Source organism: Rhinolophus hipposideros, assembly GCF_964194185.1.
Source record: "Rhinolophus hipposideros genome assembly, chromosome: 5".
NCBI classification, from domain to species: Eukaryota; Metazoa; Chordata; class Mammalia; order Chiroptera; family Rhinolophidae; genus Rhinolophus; species Rhinolophus hipposideros.
Genome location: NC_138051.1, coordinates 84,167,381 through 84,194,909, shown reverse-complemented (window position 1 = coordinate 84,194,909; position 27,529 = coordinate 84,167,381). Strand labels below are relative to the sequence as shown.

Here is a 27,529-nt window from a genome sequence, read left to right as displayed (position 1 = left end):
ATGGTCCCTATTTTGACTCTAGATGAAAGAAATGCCATAAGTGGAACTGTCTTCACTGGAGCTGTGAACAGCAGCCTTTGTTATTTCAAAGACTAGGAAAAAAAAAAATAGTTCAGGAAACCTCAAGTTTACTTAATTGGTATCTATATTTCATCACTCACTTGAGGCTTTAATCAAAACTGCATAGCTAAATTGATACAATGTGTACTCAGGTTCAATAAACCAAAGAATCTGGTAGCTCTCACCCAGCACAGGAAAATAAGTTAAGAACAGGACAAGTATGCCTTAGACCACTAAAACAGAAGACAGGCCAACGAACTAGGGTAAAACCCCAACCCATCAGACCTATAACCACTAACGAAAAGGGCGTTTTAACACTGAGTCACCAATCCAGTGCAAGAGCCATGAGGACAGGTGGGACAGATGCATGAGGGAGGGGTCCACACACAGCCTCCACGGCCTATCGTTGGGTCTTGCGTTCCCAACAGGTTCTCCCATTGACTCCCAAGTTGCCTAGTCCCTTCATAAAAGAGATTAATGACCAGTCCAGACCCCACTGGATGGCCCTGAAATGCAAAGGGAGAAGAGAAGGATGCCATAGTAATGGGAGAATGAGTTCTGGCCTGGGCTCTTAGTCCTTCTGGAGGGTGGATGGCTTTGGGCAAGCCATTCACATTACACACACGTCAGGAGACTGTACTGGATGGCCACTAAGGTCCTGTGCAGCCCTCGGAGGTCTTAAATGCCAAAAGCAATTGAGTTGACTTTTTTTACTGACACCTGACTCTTAACAGGACTTCATGGTGGCAATGACATATTGTACTATCCTAAAATGTTTGGCTCCAAATAATTTACAGGCCAAGTGGCCCTTTATGTTACAAAGGTCAGTTTCAAAGCTTATAGGGATCCACTTTGTAATTCATTCAGCAGCCTTTATTAATCATCTACTATGCGCCAGGCACTACGATGTATAATGAATTTAATGACGGGTAAGACCAGGCGCTTGTCCTCTGGGGTCACCATTACCATTTGATTGATTGACCCCTCTGTGAATGTGTGACAAGCACTAAGTGCCTTCCGTGCATTATTGAATTTAACCTTAAATACTTAGGATGTTGTGACTATTCATGTCATTCCCAGTTAACAGACGAGGCTTAGAGAAGATAACGCAACTTGCCCAGGGTCACTCAGCTAGTGTAAGTTATAAAACAAATTTGAAGAAAAGACTGTCTAAACTATAAAACCCAAGTTCTTAGTGTAAGTTATAAAACAAATTTGAAGAAAAGACTGTCTAAACTATAAAACCCAAGTTCTTGAGTAATATACCACATGGTGAGGTCTGTAACGGAGGTGTGAACACAGTGTGTGGGGGAGTACCAACAAAACGCACAGCATTCTCTGGTGTACATGTCATCTTGTTTAGGTCCCTGCTAACATGCATGTTTTCAGCATGTGCTGCTGAAGCAGTATTGGCAGGTATCTACTGCTATTTTGCAAATTCAAAGGCACAATAACCATCTGGGTCATTTTAAGGTCAGCTCATCTCTACTGCTCTCTGTCTGGGTGGGGCCTCCACCCACCCAGGGTGGAATGGCTTGAGGAGCCGTGTGGCTGGGGCCCAAGCCATTTCCTGTTTGGCATCTTCCAGGGCCTGGACATCCAAGACGGCTCCTTCCCTCCCGCCGTGCCTGGGCTGGGCTGGCCACAAGAGCTGAGCACTGGTCGGCACCGCCTGCTCCAGCTATGAGAGTCTCAGAGTCAGTAAAATTGCCTCAGAATGGGCATTACAAGAGCCTTGGCGGAGCTGCAAGGCTTCTTAGGATGTGGCCCTGAAAGTCCCAAACATCATTCCCACTGCGTCCTACCGGTCAGGAAGTCACCTAGGCCAGCACAGATTGAAGGCATTTCGGGCAGAGGAATCCACTCCACTTCCCAAGGAGGACCAGCTGGCAAACAAGGGCAGGAATTGGTGGGGACCATCTCGGGGATTGGCTGCCACAATCACAGATTCGTTTTCCTTCGCAGTATCAGCAACCTTTGAAGTCAATAAATAGTCCGTTAGTCATGGAAATCCTCCGTCTTTGATTTACTTCCTGATGATGTCTCTGTCTACAACTCCTGCTATTAATTGTGGGAATGCAAGGCTGACACCATGGCCACATGGGCCCCCTCCTCCCGGACACCACTGAGAAAGGGCCTCCAAGAGCTTTTCACAACCAGAGCTGCTTTTCCTGATTTCAATTTTTAAGAGCTTCTAATTTAACTCCAAATGCTACTAACCCAATTTGTGTACAAATTTAGCGCTAGACCTCCCGCATTCTTTTTCCAGAAGTAGCTGAACTAGTGAAAAAGATTAGTGGAGCTAATGGAGGAGTCTGCTTGTGAGTGTTACTCATAAGTGCTTTGTTCGGTGCTTCACACTGCCCTCCTCCCTCCCTCCCCCTGCCCTTGGGCCAGGCCTGCTCTCCTGCTGCAGTCTGCCCAGACCTGCCTATCCCCACGTTAGATCAGGCCCCCTGTTATGCACCTCTCTGTATTTTTCCTTTATAGCACTTATTATCATTAATTATTCAGTTTTTGTTTCATCTTGGTTTCCCTGTTGGTAAATCCTTAGAGGACAGACACCATTTCTGTCTCATTCACCAGTGTGTTCCCGGAGCTTGGCACCATGCCCAACATACAAGTCAGTTTGATTAATGTTTGAATTCGTGGATGGACTCAGAAATGACGTTATGAAAGGCAGTTGAGATCCAGAGTCAGCTCTTGAGAAAACTTGCTTAAATGCAGATGGATTTGAAGGGTTTACTCTTGTTGATTTACCCATGCAGGATCTCGGCCCCACTCTCCCCATTCCCACACAGGCAGGAGACACCCATGTGGGGCAACAGCTCTCAGGGGAGGGACAAGAAAAGGAGTGAGGCCAACCACTGCTTCAGGGCCTATGAAGGACCCAGGAATGACCACTCTGCCCCCACAGAGGGGTGGCTGCTCCTCTAGAAAGAAGGGCAGGAGGGCTCTACATGAAAGTGGCCTATTGAAGTGACAAAGCCCTTGGCAAACTGAAAAGCAGGGAACAGTACACACACCACCATTGAAAAGAAACCAAGACAACCCACCCCTGAGTGGCAGTTCCACTCAGTACTGCCTGGAGACTTACTGTGTACAAGACCTGGTGCCAGTAAAGGGGAACTCTGCTGGAGTTGGGGTTTCGCGGGACTGCAAATGGGCCTGGAGCTGCTGCCATCTCAGTGTTGGGTGTGGATACGGTTATCTGGGAAATGGGCCTTTCCACATATACCTTCCCTCATCCAGTAGATTGATACTGTCATGGGAACATGATGACAACCTGTCAAGGAATATAGTTAGGGAATCCGCTTAGCTGGTTTTCAAGTCTCACCTAGTAATGTTACTATTAAAAACTGACAACTAAGACATTTTCAGTCTCTCTTCATTACTGAAAGCACCTCACCCTTTCTTGGCATTTTGTGACAGGGAGCTACATGGCTATCTTTATTTCCCTCCTGCAGGTGGCCTCCCCTGACTCGTTTGGTCCCTGTGCAGGGGAGGGCAGTACAGAGGACAGTTGGAATCCACAACGCAGGTGGCCCAGCATGGTTTCTCTCGAGGGTGAACAGTAAGTCGTACTGGGTTACAATAGAGATGCTCTAAGTTCCTTTTGTTGTTTTGTTTAATTTCTTTTATGTCTCACATAGCTAATCGGTTTAAATCTGTGAATAGTTTTCTCTGAAAATTAAGGCTTTGCGTTACCACAGGTTCCACTAGAGGACGACAAAGGGCTATAGCTGAGAGAAGGTGGGAGAGAAAAACAAGAACTCTTTCTGGGGGTAAGTGAAATCTGAGGGGCGTCTGCTCCCCAGCTTCCCATAATAAAATCATTGTAACTGTGAGAAGCATCACAGAACTTTATAAGTATACTGGACCAGCCGTGTGAGTGTGAAATGTACACAGAGCTTTCTGGCTTGTGTCATTGACACAAGTGCCATGTCCCCTGCCACCCAAAATATTTCAGTCATTTTAGTGGGTTCAATGGTGGTTCCCAAAAAGACACTTTCATGTCTTAACTCTGGCACCTGTAAATGTGGTTTTATTTGGAAAAAGTTAAGGAACTCAAGGTGAGATATTCTGGATTACGAGTGTAGGCCTTAAATCCAACGACAGGTGTCTTTATAAGAGAAAAGCAGAGGGAGATTTGACACAAACAGAAGATAGTCCTTGTGGAAATCGAGGAAGAGATTGCAGTGACACGGCCACAAGTCAGGGAATGCCTGGAGGCACCAGGAGCTGGCAGAGGTGTGGAAGGACTCTCTCTCTCCTGGAGCCTCAGGAGGGAGCGCAGTCAGACGATATCTTGATTTCGGACTTCTAGGCCCCAGAACTGTGAGAGAATAAATTCCTGTTGTTTTAAGCCACCCAGTTCGTGGTACTTTGTTACAATAGTCCTAGAAAATGAATACAGATACCGTACACCATGCATTCTCACTGGAGGTCATATGGCCCCCAAGGGGCAGGAAATTGGCTGGGGTGGGGGAGGAGGGAGAGCATACGTGAAAAAGTCTTAGATGTGACAGTGGTTTGTCACCCACCAAGGGACCACAGTACATAGACAAATACACAGTGTATGTGTGGTATTAGAATTTTATTTATGGGGAGCAGAAGGGAAAGGACAATTAGGAGGGGAAAAAAATTGAAAAAAGTGTCCTTAGGGGAATGATAATTTTTAAAAATTTGAGAATCACCTTCCCACATCTATGCTGCATACACCTCAATGTTACTTTCAATTTTAAAGGTGAAACAAGGAAAAATTAAGATGTAACGAAAGCAAAAAGAGGAAGAGAAAAAAACTAAGACCAATGGATTTTTTTCCCCTCAATGAAAATCATTTTAGACTCTCCTCTTTTCTGTCCCCATAACTACAGCTAACATCTGTTGGGCACACAATATATAATGAAAAAGTCAAGCTCACTGTGTTTAAGACTCACAGTCTGGAGAGGGGACAGACCAGACCATTCTTTAACCCAGTGGGTAATGGGTATGATGGACGTATGGCCAAGATGGGGCATACAGGACTCCACACCTCCTGGCTGGTGATGGGAGATGGTAGTTAGGGGAGATTTCCTGAGAGAAAAGCTGGCGTGTGGAGCAGAAGTCGGGGTCAGCCAGGAAAGGGAGAGGCAGGGGCTAGAGGCAGAGGAAATACCCCCACCTGAGAACAGACGCCTCCTCTGTGCTCTGTGTCAGGTCCTCCATCTTCTTCGTTTCTGCTGTTAGCAGGTAGTTTAACACCTTCCAGTCGTATCAGTAGCAGTCTCATCCATCTCTGCCCCCCTCCCTCTGTATACCAGACTAATCTCCCTTCAACAATTTGCAGCAAACATACGTTTCCTCTGTTCAAAACCCTCTGTGGCTTACCACCACAGGCTAAAGCCCTCCCCAAGCTTTCCGCTCAGAATTATAACCACCTGGCCCTTCTTTCTCTATCTCTCTCCCAGTTAAACAGCCCTGCGTTTTGTCAGACAGTGTCATTCTAGAGGCAAAAATATGATCACGCTGACAGTCACAAAAAGGTTATTTCTATGGCTTCAGTTCCACCCTGTCTGTGAGAACTCTGTATCCATCTCAAATTCCTTCCAGTTAGTTCTTAGAGTCTCTAGGCAGGCTCAGACATGGTCTTAGAATCTCCTGCTAAGACAATGTCTCCTTTCTTCGCCAGTGCGTGACTTTTCTTTTGTGTGATGTGGGCCACTGCCCCGAAGTGCTCTGAGGAATCCCCATGGGGAACGGATCCCTCAGCCCCATTCCATCATGGACGTCCCAGCAGCATCACCGTGAACTCCCCTATGGGAGAGAGATGTTTAGGAAGCAGCTCCCTCAGTTTAATCATGGCACCTCAACTCTTGCAGGAAGCGAGGACACAGGGATACAGACAGGTCCAGACCCCAGGCTGTATTGAAATTTGTACAATTGTCCATCTCTAGCCCGTTGTCCTTGGAACATATCTCCGTGTTCTGATGGCTAACTCGCAGGGAGCTCTTTCCCATGAAGATCCTGAGACAAGGCTGGATCCTCTCCAATACAGCTTAGGTTCTCAGATTGAGGTCCCCCTGCATCTGTACATCTGGTCTTTGATACACACTGAAAGTGTTCCCTGGCTCTCCAACCCACGGTCATTTTTCCATCCTCCAAACTCAATTGTATTTATCACCAGGGCCTCTATTTGGCAACATCAGTGCTACCTCCTTCCACTTCTCAACCTACGTTTTGTTTTGGTTTTTAAAGCGCAGAAGTAGCAGAGGACAGAGGCTGCTGACAGCAACTGACAAGCCATCGTGTCTACCCGGTTATTGAGTGCAATGACGTGAGAAACAAAGAGGCGCTCCCGTAGGTCCAGCCATACACCGCTTGCCCAGACCTCCTCGCCCGTCGTCCAATTTCACTTTTCCACACCCACGAGAAGCAGACGGAAGCAGATGGAGGCAGGCACTTGATGTGGGAACCTGATGCTGTGCACAGGGAGTGTCTCCAGCTCCAGGTCACTCAGAAATGGGCTGAATGTCTGCTGTATGGGGTGATCCCATTTTCCCAGTAAGAACTTCCAAAGTATACTCAGTTGTTTTAAGACAAATTAAGGAGAGAGGTTGATCATCTGCCATTACAAGTCTGGTGCGTTTCTTTCTCTGTGAACTGTTAATCATAGTGTTTGTTCCCTTTTCCTATTAGATTGTTGGTCCTCATTGAGTTCTCCAAACTTTTATATATTGAGGGAATTAACCCTTCACTGTAAAATGAGTTGCAGTGTCGTCCCTGTCTGAGCTTTGTTTTTTGATGGTGTTCATGGTATTTTGGATCATGCATACATTTTTTTTTTTGGTCATGTAGCCAAATGTAGTCAATCTTTTCCTTTGTGGTTTCTGGTACTTGAGTGATAATTAGAAAACTTTTTTTTTTCTTTTTACATGTATGTTTCCAACAAACGACAGGTGGATAGGTTAGAAAATATGAAAACTGTTTAGGACTGGACCAAGACACCTGGGTGCCCTGGGTAGGCTAATAATTGAGATGTTTCAAATTCGTATTCTTGAAATATTTGTTCAGATTCATTCCGAGTACATGGTGGAAGGCGGGGAGGGTGCCAGCGGGAGGCAGTGTGGCCTCTCTCCATTGTCCTGAGCAGTCAGCTCCAGTCCTGAACATGCACACCTCACGCAGGAAACAAATGCCCTGCCGCTGCCGTGATTCCCCCAAAAAGAAGACCTAACTGGAAAATAAGCCCTCGTATGATTTTTTCAGGATGACATCCCCTAAACATAAGCCTTAATGTGTCTTTGGGAACACAACTTAATATAAGACCCGGTCTTATTTTGGGGGAAACACGGTCACAGAACCCACCTCCCCGAAAGGCAGGTGGTAGCCAGCCAGGGTTCCCTTGGATGAGGGAGGGGTCCTTCCACCTCCCCCTAGACATACCTGAAGGCAGCCCTTCCTGTCCCAAGGTATACTCTCCCTGAGAGGAATTCGCATAAATGCACTTTTCTTCATCTGATTGTATTTCAAGGGTGGTTTTAGCATTTTGGTGACATTTTCTGACCCCTCTTGCTTTAAGGGATCCACCCAGCTGGCCAACCCTCCAATCTGGCTGAGCTCCTGCTGGACAACAAGAACGAAAACGGTCTTCTCAAGTCAGACACGAGAAGCTGGGCCCGCCCCAGGGCTGGCAATCGTTTGGGAGGAGGGAAACATGTCTGGTGGACCAACAAAGGAAGCAGCTGGGTGGTGCAGTGAGGGAAATGGCTTCTTGGTCTCTGCATGAGCCCAGAAAAGGGTTCTGAAAGGGACAAGGAGCTCTGCGTGAGCCCCAGTGTCTTCAGTGGACAAAATGCTGTTGTGTGTTAACCAACTCTGAACTAAAGAAAGATCCACAATAGTTTTTTATTATTTTTAATTGGAGTTTCAATTTCAACTTTATGGAGATATAACTGACATAAAATTCTAAGATATTTAAAGGGTACCTCGTGGTGAATTTAATATGTATACATTGTGAAAGCATTTCCCCCAACAATTAGTTAGTACATCCATCATCTCACAAATTTCTTTTGCTTTTTTTTGCTTTTTTTTTTTTGGTGAGGACATTTAAGTTCCATTTTCCTTGCAAATTCGTTACCCCTTCATGCCTCTTTCCTCAAGGCTGTCAATTGTCATCATATACAAGGGAGGTTAAGAGTTATTCTAAACTATTATGGGTGCCAAAGGAATAAAGGAGTAGGGAGGAAAGAATAGACTTTTACTGAGTGACAACATTGGTGAGGAGTTTTAAAAATCCAGATACTCTAACGTCAAGAGAAAACTGTTAATGTTTCAAATGTTTCAGAATAACTCAGGAAAGGGGCAAGACTGTCCCTGGAAAGCTGTGTTCTCCCATCCATCCCATGTCCTGCACACGGTCCCTGCACCCCTGGTCATAGGCCCCCTGACCCAGATGCTGGCAGGCTCAAGGCTGCAAATCCTGGGAAATCTCTGACAGTCACCCTCTTCCTCCTATCATTAGCATCCCAACTTTGCTCCACGCCAATCAATGTGCTCAGTTCCAGGGATGTTTCATGTCAGGTCTACACCTGTCATAGCAACCCTGTATCTTCTTTTTGACAGTGGGGATTGGGCTAAGGCAGCGTTCATGTTTCCCCGCTTTTTTTTTCATTGTTAGCTTCCTAAGTAACCATTTTAGATATGTGTCTCCCCTAATCGCCCCCCTCTGCCCTCATGAAATTTGAATACCACACATATACTGAATATCTGTTTAGGTACTGTTTGTATATCTGTGCTTTATAAATAAAAAGGGAAATATTTCTTTGCCTTTGCCAAGAACCCATTTTCATCCCTTTCGAGGGCTATCTGGTCCTTGTTGAGAATGTACAGTGTAGGGGATTGCAATGCTGTTGATAACAGGAGATTGGAAATCATTTAAATGTCCATCAATAAAGACTGGTTGAATAAATTATGCTACACCCAAGGAATATGACACCAAGTAGCCACACATAAAAAAATGAGGAGTCCTCCTGTGTACTGATATGATAAGCTCTCCAAAATACATGAGGTAAAAAAATGCAAGGACTAGATGAATGATTACAAAATGATGCCATGCTTGTGAAAATGGAGAGGAAGAATGGATATTTGAATTTCTATGTGCCTGAATTATCACAGGAAAGATATATGTGGCACTTGTGACACTGGTGTGCCTAGAGGGAAGAAAACTGAGTGACAACAGGACAGAGATTAGATATAAACATTTGACTGTATACCCTGAACCTTGTGACCGTGATGCCTATTTAAACATTACCTTAAAAGTGAAAAAAAATCTGAATGTAAGTTAGCACTTACGCTTTTTGGTGTATCTTCTTAAAATATTAGTGCTAGCAAAATTAGGAGTGTTCCACTTTTATGTCACCAACTGAAGGATTCTAAGAACCTGATGGAATAACAAGTGGCTTTTATCTCCGTTTTCTGTTTCTACAACATTGGAGTAAGGTTTTTATCACGGATGGGCTTTTTCTGTAACATCTCCACAACTGGAAGAGCTAAAACTCCGTGTGGAGCTTGAAAACAGAACTCCCCGGACTCCCTGTTTTCATTTCTCTTCATAGTCAAATGTTGATTATTCCCACTGCAGGTTATACGAGGACTTTCCACACCGGCCACAGTAACTTCTCTGTCTTTGGATAAAGTGACTTTGCCCAACTTGGAGAATATTCTGAGGCCAAAATTTCCCCCACTCATTCCTGTCTTCAGTGACTCATTTTCTAGGCATGGAGAACCATAAGCCAGCGAGGAGCAATTTACACATTCAATTTGCTGGGTCCTTCTCCTTTCTGTCATTAAGGTTGTCACCCAATTGGAGGAAGTCTCAGTTAAGCTCTTGTCTAAATTTAGTCATCAGGTTGCTGTCAGCAAGTATTGAGTGCTGACCGTGGACTCAGCACTGATTCCACTCTTAACAGAACCCATAGCTTAATCCAAAAGCCAAGCCACTGCCAGGGCGTTTTGGTGATGGTTAATGTGTATAGAAACATGGACAAAGCAAAAAATAATCCCAAAAGCCTAGAGGGTCACTGACACTTTTCATGGGGTGTGGAAACACTGTGAATATGGCAGCATGTCCACCGCTGTTAGCAGTCTACAGTGGCAATGTCATTGTGTTGGTATTGTTGGTACTTCACCTTTAATCCATCACTATTTAATTGTTTAATGCTTGCAAATATGATCTTCAGAAATAATTCGGTGCTGCCCCCTTAGTGTCAGCAAAAGGACCTGGATCTCCCTTTGGTGGATGTAGCTTGGCCAAAGGGATGATGCAATGGGAGGGTATGTGGGTGAAGGACAGACGGGACATGGCCCTTCCTGTTGAGCTGTTGGGGTTGGTGTGGACTGCGGTGCACCCGGAGCATGGGGCTGGTAAGGAGGGAGGGATCACAGGGGGCTGCCCTCTAAGGGTCTCTCTTGGGTGATGGAGGACCCAGGGCACCAAGTCAGCCTGCTGCAGCCCCGTTAATGACTAGAGGTATGATGTGGGGCGCCAGTGCCAAGAGGCTGAACTTCCGTTCTTCCAGCTTCAATGGGTGCCAGTTTGAAGCCCTTTTCACTTTCTTTGCAAAGGGATTCTGGTTGTGCTCACCTAATAGCTCTTGCTGGTACCCAAAACCCAACTTGAGATTACCACATTGTAGTATAACAGTTTTAAAAGTCAATTTTTTTAAATCAAATTAGTTGTTGGTTGTCATTTTGCCCTCTAGGGGAAAAAGAGCTAGTTTTACCTTTAGCAGTTGGAAGTCTTCTGTTCCTTTGATGCTTAAGAGAAGTTGTTCAAATTTCCAAACCGAAGCAGAATTAAATTAAAAGGTAATACCTTATATTTTAGATTTATTCTGGAAATAATGAAAAAGGAATGCATCATTCAGCTGTGGGGTAGGTCTCAGAATTACACAGAGAAAAGCTGAGGAAGCAGACAGCTCTTCTAGCTAACTGAAATTGTGAGCCCAGCTGTTGGAGAGAAATAGCACTCACTCCCTGTCACTCTCTAAAGGGTCACATCTCCAGGCCCACTCCTTACCCAGGGGAGCTCAGGGCCCTTGAGTAACAGCCTCATTAGGACTGTGTGGGTTGGGGGAGAAAGAGAAAAGAATGCTATGCAGGCAAAATCAATAGATTCCATTACAAACACCATATTTATTTTGTGTTCTTAAACTACCTTTTTTTTAAGGCAATCAGCAGTATTCATTCAAGTACACAGACTGTCCACAGCCTTAAATTATGGGTTCCAGTCTTTCCCCCTTGAGGATCTGACAACCTAGCTAGAAAACAGACACATGAACACACCAAAGGTAAACTTAGAAACTGCGATAGAACCAAGTACAATTATACATGCACATATATATATATATATATATATATATATATATATATATATATATATATATATATAAAAGCCAAGCCACTGCCAGGGCGTTTTGGTGATGGTTAATGTGTATAGAAACATGGACAAAGCAAAAAATAATCCCAAAAGCCTAGAGGGTCACTGACACTCTTTTCATGGGGTGTGGAAACACTGTGAATATGGCAGCATGTCCACCGCTGTTAGCAGTCTACAGTGGCAATGTCATTGTGTTGGTATTGTTGGTACTTCACCTTTAATCCATCACTATTTAATTGTTTAATGCTTGCAAATATGATCTTCAGAAATAATTCGGTGCTGCCCCCTTAGTGTCAGCAAAAGGACCTGGATCTCCCTTTGGTGGATGTAGCTTGGCCAAAGGGATGATGCAATGGGAGGGTATGTGGGTGAAGGACAGACGGGACATGGCCCTTCCTGTTGAGCTGTTGGGGTTGGTGTGGACTGCGGTGCACCCGGAGCATGGGGCTGGTAAGGAGGGAGGGATCATATATATGCATATATATATATATATATATATATATATATATATATATATATCCCCATGCTCATTGCTATTTACAATAGCCAAGACACGAAAACAAACTAAATGACTGTTGATGAATAAATGGATAAAGAAAATATACATGTGTTATGATATATATACATACAATGGAATATTATTCAGCCATAAAAAAGAATGAAATCTTGCCATTTGCAACAGCATTAAATGGACCATGAGGGCATTATGCTACATGAAATAAGTCAGACAGAGAAAGACAAATACTGTATGATCTTACTTATGTGTGGAATCTATAAAAAACAAAAATGAATAAACCAAGCTCATAGGTACAGAGAACAGGTTGGTGGTTGTCAGAGGTGAGATGTTGGGGATGGGGGTGAAATGGGTGACAGGAATCAAAATGTACAAGTTTTCAGTTATAATAAATAAGTCATGGAGATATAAGGTACAGCATGGTGACTATAGTTAATAATACTCAATCGCATATTTGAAAGTTGCTAATAGAGTAAATCTTAAAAGTTCTCATTACAAAAAAAAATTTTGTAGTTATGTATGGTGACAGATGTTAACTAGACATATTTTGAAATATATACAAATATTAAATCATTACATTGTACACATGAAACTAATATAATGTTATATGTCAATTATACCTCAATTTTTAAAAAAGGTATATCTGAAGTAAAACCTACAATGAGGATCTGTTTGTGACTGTTCCTCTGACATTCTGAGACGGGAGAATCTACTGCAGTGATTCCAAACCTTTCCCAGTATGAGGAATCAACTTTTTTTTTTTTTAATTTCAAGAATCTGTATGGAATAGTTGTTATATTTTACATACTCAGTGAATGAACTAGGAAGGCTCAACTAAAATGTATTTACCAGCGGCTTGCAATAACTATATTGTCCACCAGGGGACAGTAGCGCACGTTTTTTAACCACAAGTCTATGGAATGGCACACAATTTAGATTAGATTGACGATGTGACTTCTAATAATTCAGTTAATTTGTTGACAGCTCTCCCTACACTACTAATATAAGGATGGACTTCGAATAACTGTCTTGAGGAAGATCTGTGGGATAAACAAAAAGCATAGGCCCTGGAATCTGAAGACATGATTCCAGTTCTGCCTCTGTGTTCGTTGGCTGTGTGATCTTGGCAAATTATCAACCTCAAGTTGAAATAACGGGCATCATAATAACCCGTATCCTGCCTTCCTCATAGATTTGTTCTGACGAGAAAATGTCTTAAACATATATTGTCATTCACTTTAATCCTCTGCAAAAATTTCCTCCCTCTCTCCAAGTTTCTTTGTGAGCAGTTCCCAGTAATGGAATAATGGATGTTAAGTGCTTCTTCAGGGTCAAGTAGATTGTAGCTGCTCCACAACTGTTTGTTCCTTGTCCCCACTAAGTATCTCCCCAGTAAATTAAAAGGTCTATATTTGTGCTGTACAATACAATACCATTTGCACCATGTGACTATTGAATACTTGAAATGTGGCTATTCCGAGGTGAGGTGTAAAGTGTAAAATTCACACCAGTTGTCAAAGACTTAACATGAAAAAAGAGATGTAAAATATTTCGTTCATTATTTTAACTTGATTATATCTTGAGATGATATTTTTGATATATCAGTTTAAATAAAACATTAAAATGAATGTGGCTACTGAAAATTTTAAATGATGTATGTGACTCACATTATATTTCCACTGGGCAGTACTGGTCTTGACTATGCAGGTTTTCAGTTTCTGTCCTGCCATGAGTGAGGTTCCATGATTCAAATATGAACACTCTTAGTGGGAAAAGGGTTCTAGATAAGCCTGGGACTTAGTTCTTCCATTCCTTGAAAATTGTCCTCTCCATAATTGTTTGTTTTTTCCTTGTGAAAACACACACAAACTATCCTTTACAACCTGTGTCTTCTTTGTAGTATTATTTATAGCATGAAGAAGGCAGCTGGAAATAACCTAAATGGGGACTAGCTAACAAACAACTGGTATATCCTCATATCAGACAAGTGTAACTGTTAAAAAGGCAAGACAGTTTTCATAAGACCCACCTGAAATGTTCTACACGGAAAAGGAATATAATGTCGTATGTCAATTATATCTGAATTTTTAAATGTATTATTATTTTTTTAAACCTACCTGAGACAGTTATTTAAAATATAAAGTTATAAAAATATCCCAGGCCTCTCTGAGTAATTCTGATTCAGCAGATCTGGGGTGACACCTGTCACTCTTTTATGTTTTAAAAAATGCACCCAAAAGATTCTGATTTCCAGACAAGTTTGAGACACACTATAATAATTTATAAGTGTATGTAACTAGTACTTGGAAAAGACATCCAAGTTAGTGTTTGCAATAATATTACATAACAATTTTTGTTTATAAAACAATATTACATATTTGTGTGTAAATATACACACTTATGCACAGAAAAATATCTGGAAGGATATGAGACCCAGTGCTACCTGTGGTTGTCTCTGGGAAGTGTAAGAATAGGAGAGACCGTTCCCTTTTTACTTACCTACTTGAATGTTTGTATATCACTTAAAGGGAGGAGGAGGAGAACTTGTAATTCCATCAGTTCCCAAGTGTTGGGAGGGAGGAGAAAGGAGGCTGTCAACTCCTCTCACGGCCCAGCCTGCAGCCTTGGGGCAGCCTATGGGGGGGGCGGGGGGGATGGGGCCAGGGGCGAGGAGACAAGTCCTTCCCAGGAGCCCCAGCCTGCTCTGCAGCTCCTCCTGTGTGCAGTTCTACTCCCTCCACTGCCCTGACACCCGGGGGCGCCCAAAACCGACTTGACTAAATGACCTGGGAAGAGGGCTTTCCAGATCACAGCTTGGCGGCAGCAGAGCCAGAGTGGTGAGGTCACCCAGCACAGCTGTGAACTATTTCAAGGAAACAGGTGGTGGCTCTGGCCTCTTCTTAGGCTGGGAGTTTGCTGAGAGAGGCCTCTTCAAGGGTGACCTCAAAGCCCCGCCATTGATGCCTCTGCAGCTGGGAAAGGGAAGTGCAGAGTGACCCCATGTCCTCAGGAGCCTGTAGATATTGGCTCCCTCCAGAAGTGTGGTTTGCCGTAGTGGCACGTTAAGTCACTGGGAGCTGTAGAAGTCCTGTGCAGAGAGCGTAGGATGGGGGCGGGGGGGGGGGGAGTCTGCACCCCAGACCTACAAAATCAGAATCTCTAAATGGGGCCTAAGTGTCAACATTTTGAAAGCTTCCAGGGGAGTCCATCATGCAGCCAAGGTCAAGACCACCAGTCTCTCACCCTTGCAACTAAAGTCCCTGGAGCTGCAGCATGCCCTGGAGGTTTGTTAGAAATGCAGAGTCTCAGGCCCACCCTGGCCTAGTGAAGCAGAATCTGCATTTCCACAGGATCTCAGGAGATCTGTGTGCACTTTAGAGTTTGGAAGCATTGCTGTACCCAGGGCTAGGAGATAAACACAGAGGCTCTGGGGGCTTGCAAAAAGGGTGGAATACTAGCAAAGCCCCAAGAGACCTCTGTACCTCTGCGAGCCTCATTCTCCTCACGGGTATATAATAAAATAATAAACACTCCCCTCGGATTGTTGCAATGATGAAGCTCAACGAAGCCTATAAAGTGCCTGGTCCTGAGCCCTGGTTTGTTAGAACTGTACTGTTTTTAATCCTGAAACACACACTGCTCAGTTGGCCAGCCTGGTCTGAGCATGTGCTGGCCATGCTTCTTGTCCAGCTCATCCCTCATCCTGCCAGCATCGAATGTCTTTTCTCTCCAGGGGCTCAGACACAGGGACCAAAAAGTCCTGGCTCAACCCAGATGGTCTCCAATTCCAGAGTTGTTTTTCCTGTTGAAATCATGTGATTGCTCCATCATTAGGAAAAGAAAAACAATAAAAGGGAGTAGGCTCTTGTAATTGCCATGGAAGCTGCAAACGTGGAGTGTTTCTGTGCCAGCTGGAGAGGAGAAGGGTTTGGGGGAGGGGGTTTGCCAAATCCCCGCCCGCCTGCCTGGGCGTCCTGATTGCAGATTAACCTCAGATTGAGAGTCTGAGAAGCTGTGTGATGGCCTCTGTGCCGATGTGGGGAGTGGTACGCTGATGCTGACAAGCAATGGACAACCTTGAGCAGTGCTGTGCTTTCAAGGATAGGACAGCTTTATCCAACAGCAGTGCTGTTTCTTTAAAGCCTTGTTCTGTCCCTTAGCAAACATCAACTGAGCATTTTCTCAGTGCCAGGCATGGTATGATTGTCTCATTTCATCATCAAAATTGCCCCTTCAGGCTGGTATTACCTTCAGTTTTTCAGGTGAGAAGATAGGCTCAGAGATGTTTGGGTCACAGGCCAAATAACTGTTGAATAACAGAAGTGGGATTCAGACAGAGACTGTCCTGGGTCCACAGCCCATTCTGGTTCATTCTACCATAGCTTCTCCCCAGCCCAGGAGGATACGGCCATAGGGCTGGAGCTCATTCGAGTTAAAGATTAGATGGTTATTCTTTGTGTTTTTTCCTCCTGGTGTTGAGAAGTACCATCTCCCTAAGTCCTCCTCCCATCCCTTTATCCCCTAAGAGGGAGGACGTTTGTTCCACTATGAGCTACCATTCTGTATTTGTCTGCAACTACCGTATGAGAGTTTAAAATCATCTCCCTTACTCTCTTCCACTTTTCCACTGACAAAACACTTACTGAGGATGTCAGGAAATACACAGATGAGCAAAAAAGAGAGAGAAGGGTCCTGTCGGAGAGACGGGAGCCTGAGAGAAGGAACCTTGGCCCACGGGAGTGGAGAACATGTGGTGGTTCTATGGGTCAAAAAGGAGGGATTTCAGGCAAAGGGAACATTGCAGGTGACATCACAGAGATGTGTATATTTGTCCTCTTCTCCCTCCCCCAACCCCCAATCTCTAAGATGCAGGCCCCTTGAAACAAAAGCCAATTGGGATTTTAAAGAACAAGTTTATTTTTAATTTTAAATGATTTCAAATAATAACATTATTAGTATCTAACAATTCCTAACACCATCTGCCAGGCCCTGTCCTGAACACTTTCTATACATTAACTCATTCATTCCTCACAAGAACCCATTTTAGAGATGAAGAAACTGAGGTACACAGAGGCTAACTAACCTGCCAAAGGTCTTACAACTATTAAGTGACTGGACCAGGTTTCAAACCCAGGCCGCCTGGCTCCTAAGTCTGGGTTCTTACCCGGCGGCTATATTGTTTCTCAAATGCCAGATACTCAAACATATGAGTATCACCGCCGCTTTTTGCAATCTCACTTTGAAAATGTCTTCTTATTCATTTCTAGTGCAGAGAAAGGCTGAGACCCAGCTTACTTGCACCTCTGCTACAAATACCTGTGTAGTAAAATTATAATAACAGCGAATATTTATCAAGTATGTGTTATGTATGTGCCTGACACAGTGCTAAGTACTTCGTGGGCATCTCCTCATTCAGGGCTCACCAAAATCTCTGAAGTCGGTGTATTACTATCCCAACTTTATAAATATGGAACTGTGGCTCAGAAACCAGCCCTGGGTCACACAGCTAGGAGGTGGCAGAGCTGGGTGTCCACCCCAAGCCGCCTGAAATCAGAGTTCTCCCTCCCACCAACACTCCCATGGTGCCTCTTTATCTTGGGAGGTCATTTCACTTTCCTCCTTTTTAGTTTTCTTACCTGTCAAATGAGATGAATAAAAATAATTTCTGTGTATAACTGTGTAGATTGCAAAAAGAGTCTCAGGTCCATAATTTCATTTGAATCTCACAGCAAACCTAGAATGGCACACCTTCCCACCAGGTCTTCTCTTGAACTCTCTAGGTTCTAATCACTGCATTCCTAGAATTCTTTCCATGTTGACAGCACCCCTGCCCGCCACACATCACCACCACCACCACCAGTGGGGAAGACAAGGGAGGAGAGTAGTCTCATTCACACAAGGAATGTACATAGCTGACAATTCACGAGAGAGGACGGTATCACCACATTGGGCAGAGGAAAGAGAAGACGGACATCAACCAGAAGGGCCTGTTGGTATTGTGGCGCAACGGGCTGGAAAGCCCTGCGAGGAAATAGGTGTGACCACCCCATGGAGCGGATGGGTGACTGCCCTGAGTGCCAGCAGAGACTAAAGAATTTCTGCTCTGTGAACTTCGCTGCTCCTTGCTCTGTCTGTGCTGTCAATGAAACTTCCTCCACATCTAAGCCAGACTCTGTAGAACAATTTCTTTATGTGCCTCCTCAGTAGGCTCTGAGCTGCTCATGACCCTTTCTTTTCTTTTTATCCACAGTCCCTGGCATGAAATAGTCATTTCACAATACATGAATCTTGCTGTGGGAACCCCACACTACAGAAGAACACTTAAAAAGTCATTACTTTTCTATCGATTTCAAGTTCAATGAGTGTTCTTAGAAGGGAAAGATCAACATGAACTGAAAAGTGTATTGAAGGAGTTCAGGACGTTACGAGGCTTGAGTTGGAAACAGGAAATCTAAATAAAGATGCTTCAGTATCGCTTCGGCATCTTAGTAGCAAGATTTCCCACTTGGATGCGGACGTGTATGTGTGCGAGGGGGCTGTTGGAGGGAAGAAGAAAAGGAACCAGGTCCTTGTAAGGGGTTGCTCTTGCCCCTTCTTCTTTTCAGCCTTGTCAAGACCAACCCTTTGGAATTTGGCTGATCTTGTCTACAATCTTTCCTCTTCCCAGAATTCTACAAAGTGCTAAGTCCACGACTGTTTGTGGAATGGAAGCACCTTGCCATAAAGACAAAACTAACACTGGATTATTGACTGAAGTTCATTAAGAGTTCATAGCATGGAGAAGGGTGGGAGCAGTGAGATCTTTTTGAAGAATTTCTAGTGGATTCAGGGTTGAACTGGGCTGTGGGGTATAAAGATGTAGACTCCCCTGTTCCCATATCCTCCAGTATTTTTTCAAGCTGCCACTTAAGAGGGCTCTAGTCTTGTAAACCAGCAAAAACTACACTGTCAGTAGAGTAGCCACTGGCCACATGTGGCTATTTAAATTTACAGACAGTTTAAAATTCTGTTCTTCAGTTGTACGAACCACATTTCAAATGTCTAATAGCCCCATCTGTCTAGTGGCTTGCATAGTGAATCTTTCAGATAAAGAACATTTCCATCATCGTGGACTGTTCAGCTGGACAATGCAAATGGAAGAAGCAAATCCCCTCTGGGTTGCTGAAGGTGGGAGCATGAGGGGGGACAAGCCGACTTTTAACTGTTTGTTGTGTTTTTTAATAGTTTTTTTTCTGTCCCTCCACACTTCTATACTTTTACCTGTCACATTTTAGGATTTAACTAACATGTCCTTCAATGAAGTTTTCCACCCTGTCAGAATGCTGTGTACTTCACTCCTACCCCCACAATTCAGTGGTTTTTAGCATAGTCATAAAGTTGTGCAACCATGACCACAGTCTAATTCCAGAACATTTTCATCACCCAAAAGAAAACCCTGTATCCAGTAAGCAGTCACTGCCCGTTTTCCCCTCACCCATCCCCTGGCACAAGCAATCTGCTCTCTTGTGTCCGTGCATTTAACTGTTCTGTATATTTCATCTAAATGGAATCATACCGTATGTGGCGTTTTGTTTCTGGCTTTGTTACTTTCACTTAGCATGATGTTTCCAAGTTTCATCCATATGACAGCATGTTATTTTTTTATTGCTGAATAAGATTCCATTGTATGGATGTACCGCATTTTATTTATCCATTCATCAGTGGATGGACCTTTGGGTCATTTGCATTTTTCAGCTTTTGTGAAACATGTTACTATGAACATTCATGTACAAGTTTTTGTGGGGGCATATGTGTTTAATTCTACTGAGCATATACTTACGAGCGAAGTTATTGGGTCACATGGTATCTCTCTGTTTAACTGTTTGAAGAAATGCCAAACTGTTTGCTAAATCAGCTGCATAGTTTCATCTTGTGTATGTTTGAGAGCTTATTTTTCTCTTTACTTGACAGAAAATGACATTCAGAAACCACCTATTCACGGTTGGAGTGGATGGATGATCTTTTTGACCCACATCAAATGTCCTTTCAGCCTGGTACTGGAAGATGCCCTGATGACCAGGATAGAGGCTTGGCTCCAGTCTCCTTAATGCCACCCTATTAGGGATTTTAGTCAATCATTCAAGTTTAATTGAGTACCTACTATGGTGTACTTACTAGGCCAGGCCTGTTGCTTTTGAGTGCTGTAATGAAGATATTGCATGGGCAAGTGGATCACTACCTTTGCCTGGGAGAGCCAGTGAAGGCCTCATAGAGGGGCTATTTTAGTTGAGCCTCGAGTGCTAAGTAGGAGTCCCCGGAGGAGAAATGTGATGCAGTAGGCAGAATGAAGCAAAGCTTTGCTAGATGAGACAGTGCATAGATAGATGGATGCATTAATAGTTCCTACCCACAAGAAGACTCCAGAGTGGATGTTGTGGGATTCAGATTCTTTCCCTTACCATCCTTCCAGAGGGCCGCGTTTAGTGTGCTGTGACCCAGGGTTGATCAATTTAAGAAACCATCCTGGGTCAACCTAGTTTCCTGGGTGAAATACCCTTTCTTCTTTGGAGTGATAGTGCGACCAATCCTAACGGAACTTCTGCATTGGCAAAAGCCACAGTTATGGAACATGTGTAACTGGAATGATGGGCTGATGTCTCCATGTGCTTCTGATGCATGGAGAGGGATCCTGATGAAAGAACCATCCTCACCCAGTATGTGTGCCACCAGGTGAGGCTCCACCCATGCCCTTTCCATCTTTTCAATATAAAGTGAATCAGTTGTTTGTCCATTGATATAAACTGAAGAAAACTGAGTTAATTTCCTTCCAGGGTCTTGGGCTTCTCAAAGTAAATGACTTTAAGCTCACTCTAGGGCAATAATCAGACTGTTCAAAATGGCTCAAGGTGCTTTTCACTAGGGTCTTTAGTTCTCTACCAAGCCAAATTTGTCACTCAAGGGTTCTGTCAACACAGAATAGAATTAGGGGGAATACCTGTAGGAAAATAGTTACATACTTACTTGCTTTCAAGACATTAGTCAAAGGTCCTAAAATATAAACTGGGCTACTTATTTCTACTCATTGTCTGAGTATTTAGAGGGGCGTCCTTTTATGAGTGGTGGAACAAAGTTCTGGTTACACTTTGATTTCTAGTGGTTGTTTTTATTCTTTAGAAAGGTTCAGTGCAGGTGGGAGAAAATGTTGGAAGGACTAAAGACTATGGAAGAAGAAAAGGAAGATGTGGACAATTTTAATTTCCGACAATCACTCTCTCTATTCCGGAGAATAGAGAGTGACTGAGTATATCCTCCTGATGAAGGTCTCTCCGTAGTCAGAACTGATGTCACTTGTCCATACATTTCACAGGACATATAGACATCCTTATGAAAGCGGTTTCCCGTGTTTCTGAATTAATATATGTAAAGCACTTGGAAAAGTGCCCAGCAAATACTATGCACCGTAGAAACGTTAGGGTTATTATACTGTTATTATTATTCAGTCTCATCTTCCTAGCTAGGTATAAATTCCTTGTAAATGAAGGTCTCACCATCTTTCTCATTCTTAAAAATTTGTTAACGTGATTAAGTCCTAACGTGATAACGACCTTGGACAAGCTACTTCCCCTTCGCGAGCTCAAGTTCAACCACATAGAGATTGTGTGTCAAGTCCGATCTGAGTCCACAAACCCAATTTAGCCTCCACTGTTTACAAGCCACTGCCCTGCGCCTTACGCCCTTTTTATAATAGAAGTATCGCAATGAACAGGTATTCAAAACCCCAAGTAGGCGTGAGGCCGAAGAAGCAATTGATACCCACATCCAGCTGCGGCACGGGGTATGGACGAGACCGCAAGGCGCTGCCCACTCCCCGCCACCTCAATGCTACTCGCAGCGATGCTTTCCTCTCTGCCCGGTGCTCGGACGACCGGCCCCACTGGCCGCAGAGGGTCCGCATCTGGAGCAGGCCCACCGGGTGCAGCCGGGATGCGAGGCTGCCACGCGGGGGGCGCGCGGAGCAGGTCCCGGCGGCTCGGGGCCCGTCCCACCGCCCGGTCCTCGGCTGCCCAATCAGGGCGCGGCTCGGGCGCGAGCTGCGGCCAATCAGGAGCTGCGGGAGCGGCTGCCGGAGCCGGCGGGCGCGGAGCGAGCCCGGAGTCGGGAGCCGGCGGCGGCGCTGCGACCCGGAGGGAGCGCGGCGGGAGCAGTGCGGCGGGGGTGCACGGGGGGAGCCCGGCGCCCGCCCGGCCGGCTCTGCCGCGGCTGCCTCTCGGTCGGTACGTGGTCCCTGCGGGCGGCGTCACAGGTAACCGCGCCGCGCAGGGGAGGGCGAGCGTGCGGCGCGATCGGGGCCCCTCAGGTGGCGCGGGCTGGGGGCCGGCCGGCCGCGGGGTCCTAGCGCCGCGGGGGCCGCCCGAGCCCCTCGTGCCCCAGCGCCTGCTTCTGCGAGTGCCAGGCAGGCGCGACACTGCCACACGCCGCGGGCGTGCAGGAGTGGGAGGAGGGGGGGGACTCCGTCTACGGCGGCGGGGGTGGGAGGGGGAGACACCTGCGACCCCCGCACCCGTGCTCAGACACCGTTTGCCGACGCGTGTCTTCCCCACGATCTGGTTCCTCAGGACGTCTTCATTGGCCTGAGCGGGGAGGCGACAACAGGTGTCCTTGGGGACCGTGCCTCCCTCCCCCCCCCCAGCCACCCACCCACGCTTGAAATCCCGGCCTTGGCGTTGCTCCCCACCTTCGGGGTGTCGGGAGACAGGACCCCAGCCAGGCCTCTCCGGCACGCTGCCCGCTGGACAGCGCCCAGAAGCGTCCTGGACCCGGCGGACCCCGGGCTGGGATGGAGTTTCTCCCGCCTGTTGCCAAGCAATTTGCCGGACACCCGCCTCTCGCTGGGATGAAGAGTTGAAGTGGGGTGTGTGTGTGAGTGTGTGTGAGTGTGTGTGTGTGTGTGTGTGTGTGAGAGAGAGAGGAGAGAGAGAGGAGAGAGGAGAGAGAGGCAGCCCTTACTGAAAGCAGTTGCCTGAGGGCTCCGAGTGAATCATTAACCGTGGTCTTGGGCAGCTACTGGCCCCTGCCTGTCTCTCTCTCTCTCTCTTAGTTGGGTCCTTCATGCTCTCCGTGCCCCACTCCTCTAATCTGTAAGTGGCAATAATGATTGCACCCATTTGACAGCGTTGTTTTGAGGATTAAACGAGGCAATGCCTGAAAAACACCCAGCACCGAGCTAAGTACTCAATAAATGCTGGCTTTTATTATTTCCTGTACGGAGTGGATGGTCTTTTAAACAGTAAATCAGACGTGTCCAAACTGGCCCAGCAACCCACTGGAGCTCTGAATAGCTTTCTACACTGGAAGGGGAAAACATGCTATTAATGTTACTGATGGTATCATTTAAAGGTAATGTATCCCTAGAGGGGATAAAAAGGTGCTCCACTGGAATGGTGACAAATAAATGGATTCCAGCTAGTATCTTAGAAAAACCTTTGTAATCCCTGAAAAAATTGATAGGACTTGTGGGAAGAGAATATCATGGTATTTGGTTGAATGCTTCTCTCTCATTAGTATGGCTGAATTGGGGCGGGGGGGGGGGATATGAAGGTTCTTGTACTTTCTACCCCTCTAAAGTTTAAAAAGAGGGAGAGGAATAGGGGAGGGGTGTGCGGGGGTGGGGGTTGGGGATGGGGGAGAAAGTGTAACCACACTATAAAATGCCGGCATCTCCAGAAACCTAAAATTGCAGTTAACACTTTAGTTGTTCCCATGTCTGACCTGGACAGTCTGGTTCAGTTCTTTGCCTCTGTGTCACTTTCCTTTTCTTGTTTAATCTGAAAAGTCAAACATTTGGCGCCCTTCTTTTTTCTTTTCAAAACGTAAAATATCAATATGTAGCAAACTTGTTTGGAATTCTGAACCTTCTGCTGCTTAACCTCCTACCCTGTGACAAACCTAAAGGACCTTCCCAAAGGTTCTTTAGGGCAATCCCAGTGAGAATCTGCTTATCTTATCACAGCACACTACCCCCATAGCTTGGGGGTGGGGTGGGGAGGGAAGGCACAGACAAAAATGCCCAGTTCTCTTAGGGTTTCCAAGGCCATTCCCTGGAGCCTTAAAAATAAGTACATCCACTTAAAGAAAGTGATTATCTTCTCAGGGTGTAGGAAGCCCACTTCCAGATGCAAATCTTTCAAGTGTCAAATTAATTAGATACTTTCAGTTGTTGATAAGAAGACGCATACTCTCTCTACTACTAGAGTGGGAGGATCTGAAAGCTTGCTGCTGGTGTGGGGGGGCAGGGAAAAGATTGCTCAGTTCAGAGCCAGACCCACACCTGGTGAGAAATTTCTCTCTGTGGCTGATGGCTGGGACACCTGGACAAGTTTGCTTTTCTGAGCGAAAGTCTTCCATTCTGTAAAATGAAGACTCAATTCCTCCCCCGCCCCACCTCCCTTGTCGGTCTGCAGCTCACGGCTGGCTGCCGGCCGCTTAAGAGACCTCGGTCTTAGGAGCATGGCGCTCCAACTACCTGAGCCACCAGGCCAATCCCCAACTTTTTTTTTTTAAGAGGAGTTTTTCTAAGGATGCTAATAGATGGAAAACCCCTAGCATAATTCCAGGGGCAGAGTTACAGGTCTGTAGCATGCAGAGGAGATCCTAAAGGCAAATGATCGGTTATACCTGGGAAAGAAAAAAAAGACTTGATTAAGGGGTTAACACCTGAACTGAGTGTAGAATGATGAGCCAGTCTTTTGTGCAGATAAGAGTGAGGTGGGATTGGAAGAAAGGGTAGAGCAAAGGAGAGAAGACAGTCCAGACAAAAAGAATATGGGAGATCAAAAGTGCTCTAATAGTCATTTTAGGCTAACTAACAAATAACCTCCAACTCTCAGTGACTTACAACAGCAAAGGTTTATTTCTCCCTTATGCTGCATGTCCACTGTAGGTCAGTTGTGTTTCTACTTCTCATCTATTTTCACTCTGGGACCCACTGAGGCTTTAAAAACAGCTTTTTTCTGGGACAGTACTGATCTCATCCTGGGGAAAGGGAAGAAAGAAAACATGACAGAACAAACACGGCACTTAATGTCTTCTCAGAAATAGACAACACTTCAGCTCTTATGCTATTGGCCAAGGTAAGTCACATGGCCAAACTTGAAGTCCATAGTGTGGGAAAGTATAAACCTCCTGCAGACAGTGAGGTCTGGCCAAGGAGGAGAGAAAGCACAGAAGGAAACAAAGCCAGAGAAGTGGCCCAGAGGCAGATGATTAAGGGCTACATTATGTGTCAGGGGGTTGAGACTTCATCCTGTGGGCAGGGAGCAGCCACTGAAGGGTTTTAAGTTAGAGTTTAACACAATCAGATTTTCAGGCTGAGTATACATCTCTCATGGTGACGAGGGGAGATTGAAATGGATGGGACTAAAGGCAAGAGACGATGAGGGTCTGAACTAACACGGCAGCCTCCGATCTCACTATCTGTCACATGACGTGAGATTCCAATACCAGAAAATGATTCATTTGGCACTTGAGTGGCTTGTCTTGTTTACAAGTCCTCTCCTAAAATGCACATGCTCTCTCATCTGAGAGTCATTATTTTATAGTATCTAAAGCCGCAGTTCTCAAACTTCAGTGTGCCTCAGCGTCACCTGGAGGGCTTGAGAAAACAGATTTCTGGGCTTCCTTCCCCAGAGTTCCTGGATCAGTGGGTCTGTGGTGTGCCTGGGAATTAGCTTTTCTGACAAGTGCTCAGGTGATGTTGATACTGCTGGTCGAGAGACCATACTTTGGAAACCACTGAACTCAAAGGAGAAGTTAAAACACGGTTGAGGGAAAAGATCTGAATAGAAGGGCCGAATGGAAAGAGGAAAAAGTCTGGAAGGTCTCAGCATTCTCCATGTGGCAGATTTGCTGAAGGCCAACTCCAGCCATGAGCAGTGGGGTCTGTAAGAGTGACTGAGTCTCTCGGTTTATATTAAATTGCAGATGCAGTGCTCCTAGTGAGGAAACAAAAACTCGAGTTCACAGAATTTGAGTACAAGAAGAGTACAAGTGCTGCTTTTATTCCCTCCCTTTGTCACTCTGTCCTGACTCGCCGTCCAGTCACTGAGCACACACCCTTTTGCCTGGCTCCAGACCTTTCAATCCTGTCAGTGTGTTCCAAGCCTGATCCATCATATTTTTTGTCGTCCCAGTTTTAATTTCTTCTGGAACTGGGTTTGCCCACTGCATAGACAGTTGGCTGAATTTTTAAAATAGGCAGACCACGAAATTTCTCACTTCACTGGAGGTCACCTTCATGAGTACGCATCTGTACCATGTGATCATGCAAATTGTGATCAACCCCCTCCAAGATAAGTAACCCCATGAGAAACCAAGATCATCCATGGTTTAGCTTATACCAATGGGTGGAGCAAGTCACAACAATTCCCTTAACTGTGACTCACCACTCCTGAAATGAGACAGCATTCCAAAAATGGATGTTAAGGAGAAAACATGTACACACCAACATGACACAAGAAATAAAGCATAGTGAGGATTTCTTTTTACTGTATTTTTCTCAATCCTGAATGTGGCAGAAGTTTGAACTCTATCAGGGTTTTCAGCTAATCAGTGATATGCCTGCCTAGCAATCACGATGTGAATGCATGAAATACTTTTATGGTCAACATTTTGAATGTTGGCTAGCAGGTTAAAACATTTGTTTCAGGTGGGATGAGTGTAAATTGGTTTATTGGGGTGTGGATAGAATACGAGTTCTGACAATTAACTTTGTGAACACATCCTAGAAAAAGTGCTGTATACCTCATTGCTGAATATCACTACGGTCACCTTCAAAGTACTTCCCTTGGGAAGCTATGCACCAATGCCAGTGCCTAGTCCACCCTTCAAAGCAATTTTGGAACTCTTTTTCTGGAATGGCCATCAGAGCTGCCATCGTATTACCCTTGATGTCCTGAATGTCATCAAAATGTCTTCCTTTTAATATTTCCTTTATCTTCGGGTAAAGAAAGAAGTCATTGAACCAGATCAGGTGAGTAGGGAGGGTGTTCCAATGCAGTTATTTGTTTATTGGCTAAAAACTCCCTCACAGACAGTGCCATGTGAGCTGGTGTGTTGTCGTGATGCAAGAGCCATGAATTGTTGGTAAAAAGTTCAGGTCATTTTCCTCTAACTTTTTCATGCAGACTTTTCAGCATTTCCAAATAGTAAACTTGGTTAACTGTTTATCCAGTTGGTACAAATTCACAATGAATAATCCCTCTGATATCAAAAAAGGTTAGCAACATTGTTACAACAAGTTCTCGAACATAATTGTCAAACCTTGTGTACTAGAAATTCTATACATATTGAATTTGTATAAAATAAGAAATGTCTCGGTGGGCCCAAGCTATAAAACAAAGTGAGTGAGATTTGAAAGGACCCTTTCCTTGACTGAGATTTGACAGAAACAAATGGCACCATCAAGGTGTGCTCTTTGAGACAGGAGAATTCCCTAGCATTCTGCCTACTGCCAGAGGTGGACAAGAAAGCTTAGAGCCAGAACCTCTGTCCTGAGGCCA

At 45.0% G+C, this 27,529-nt stretch overlaps 1 protein-coding gene across 2 annotated transcripts in view; it reads left to right on the top strand.

Moving 5' to 3' along the window:
• Window positions 1-22,123: 22,123 nt before the first annotated feature.
• The window catches only part of STON2 (stonin 2), a 127,693-nt gene continuing 122,287 nt past the window's right edge, over window positions 22,124-27,529 (top strand). The window contains exon 1 of one of the 2 annotated variants that reach the window (XM_081047487.1): window positions 22,124-22,275. The gene's annotated coding sequence lies outside the window, so the exon portion shown is untranslated. The remainder of the gene's footprint in view (window positions 22,276-27,529) is intronic. The other variant, XM_081047488.1, reaches the window with a different exon arrangement.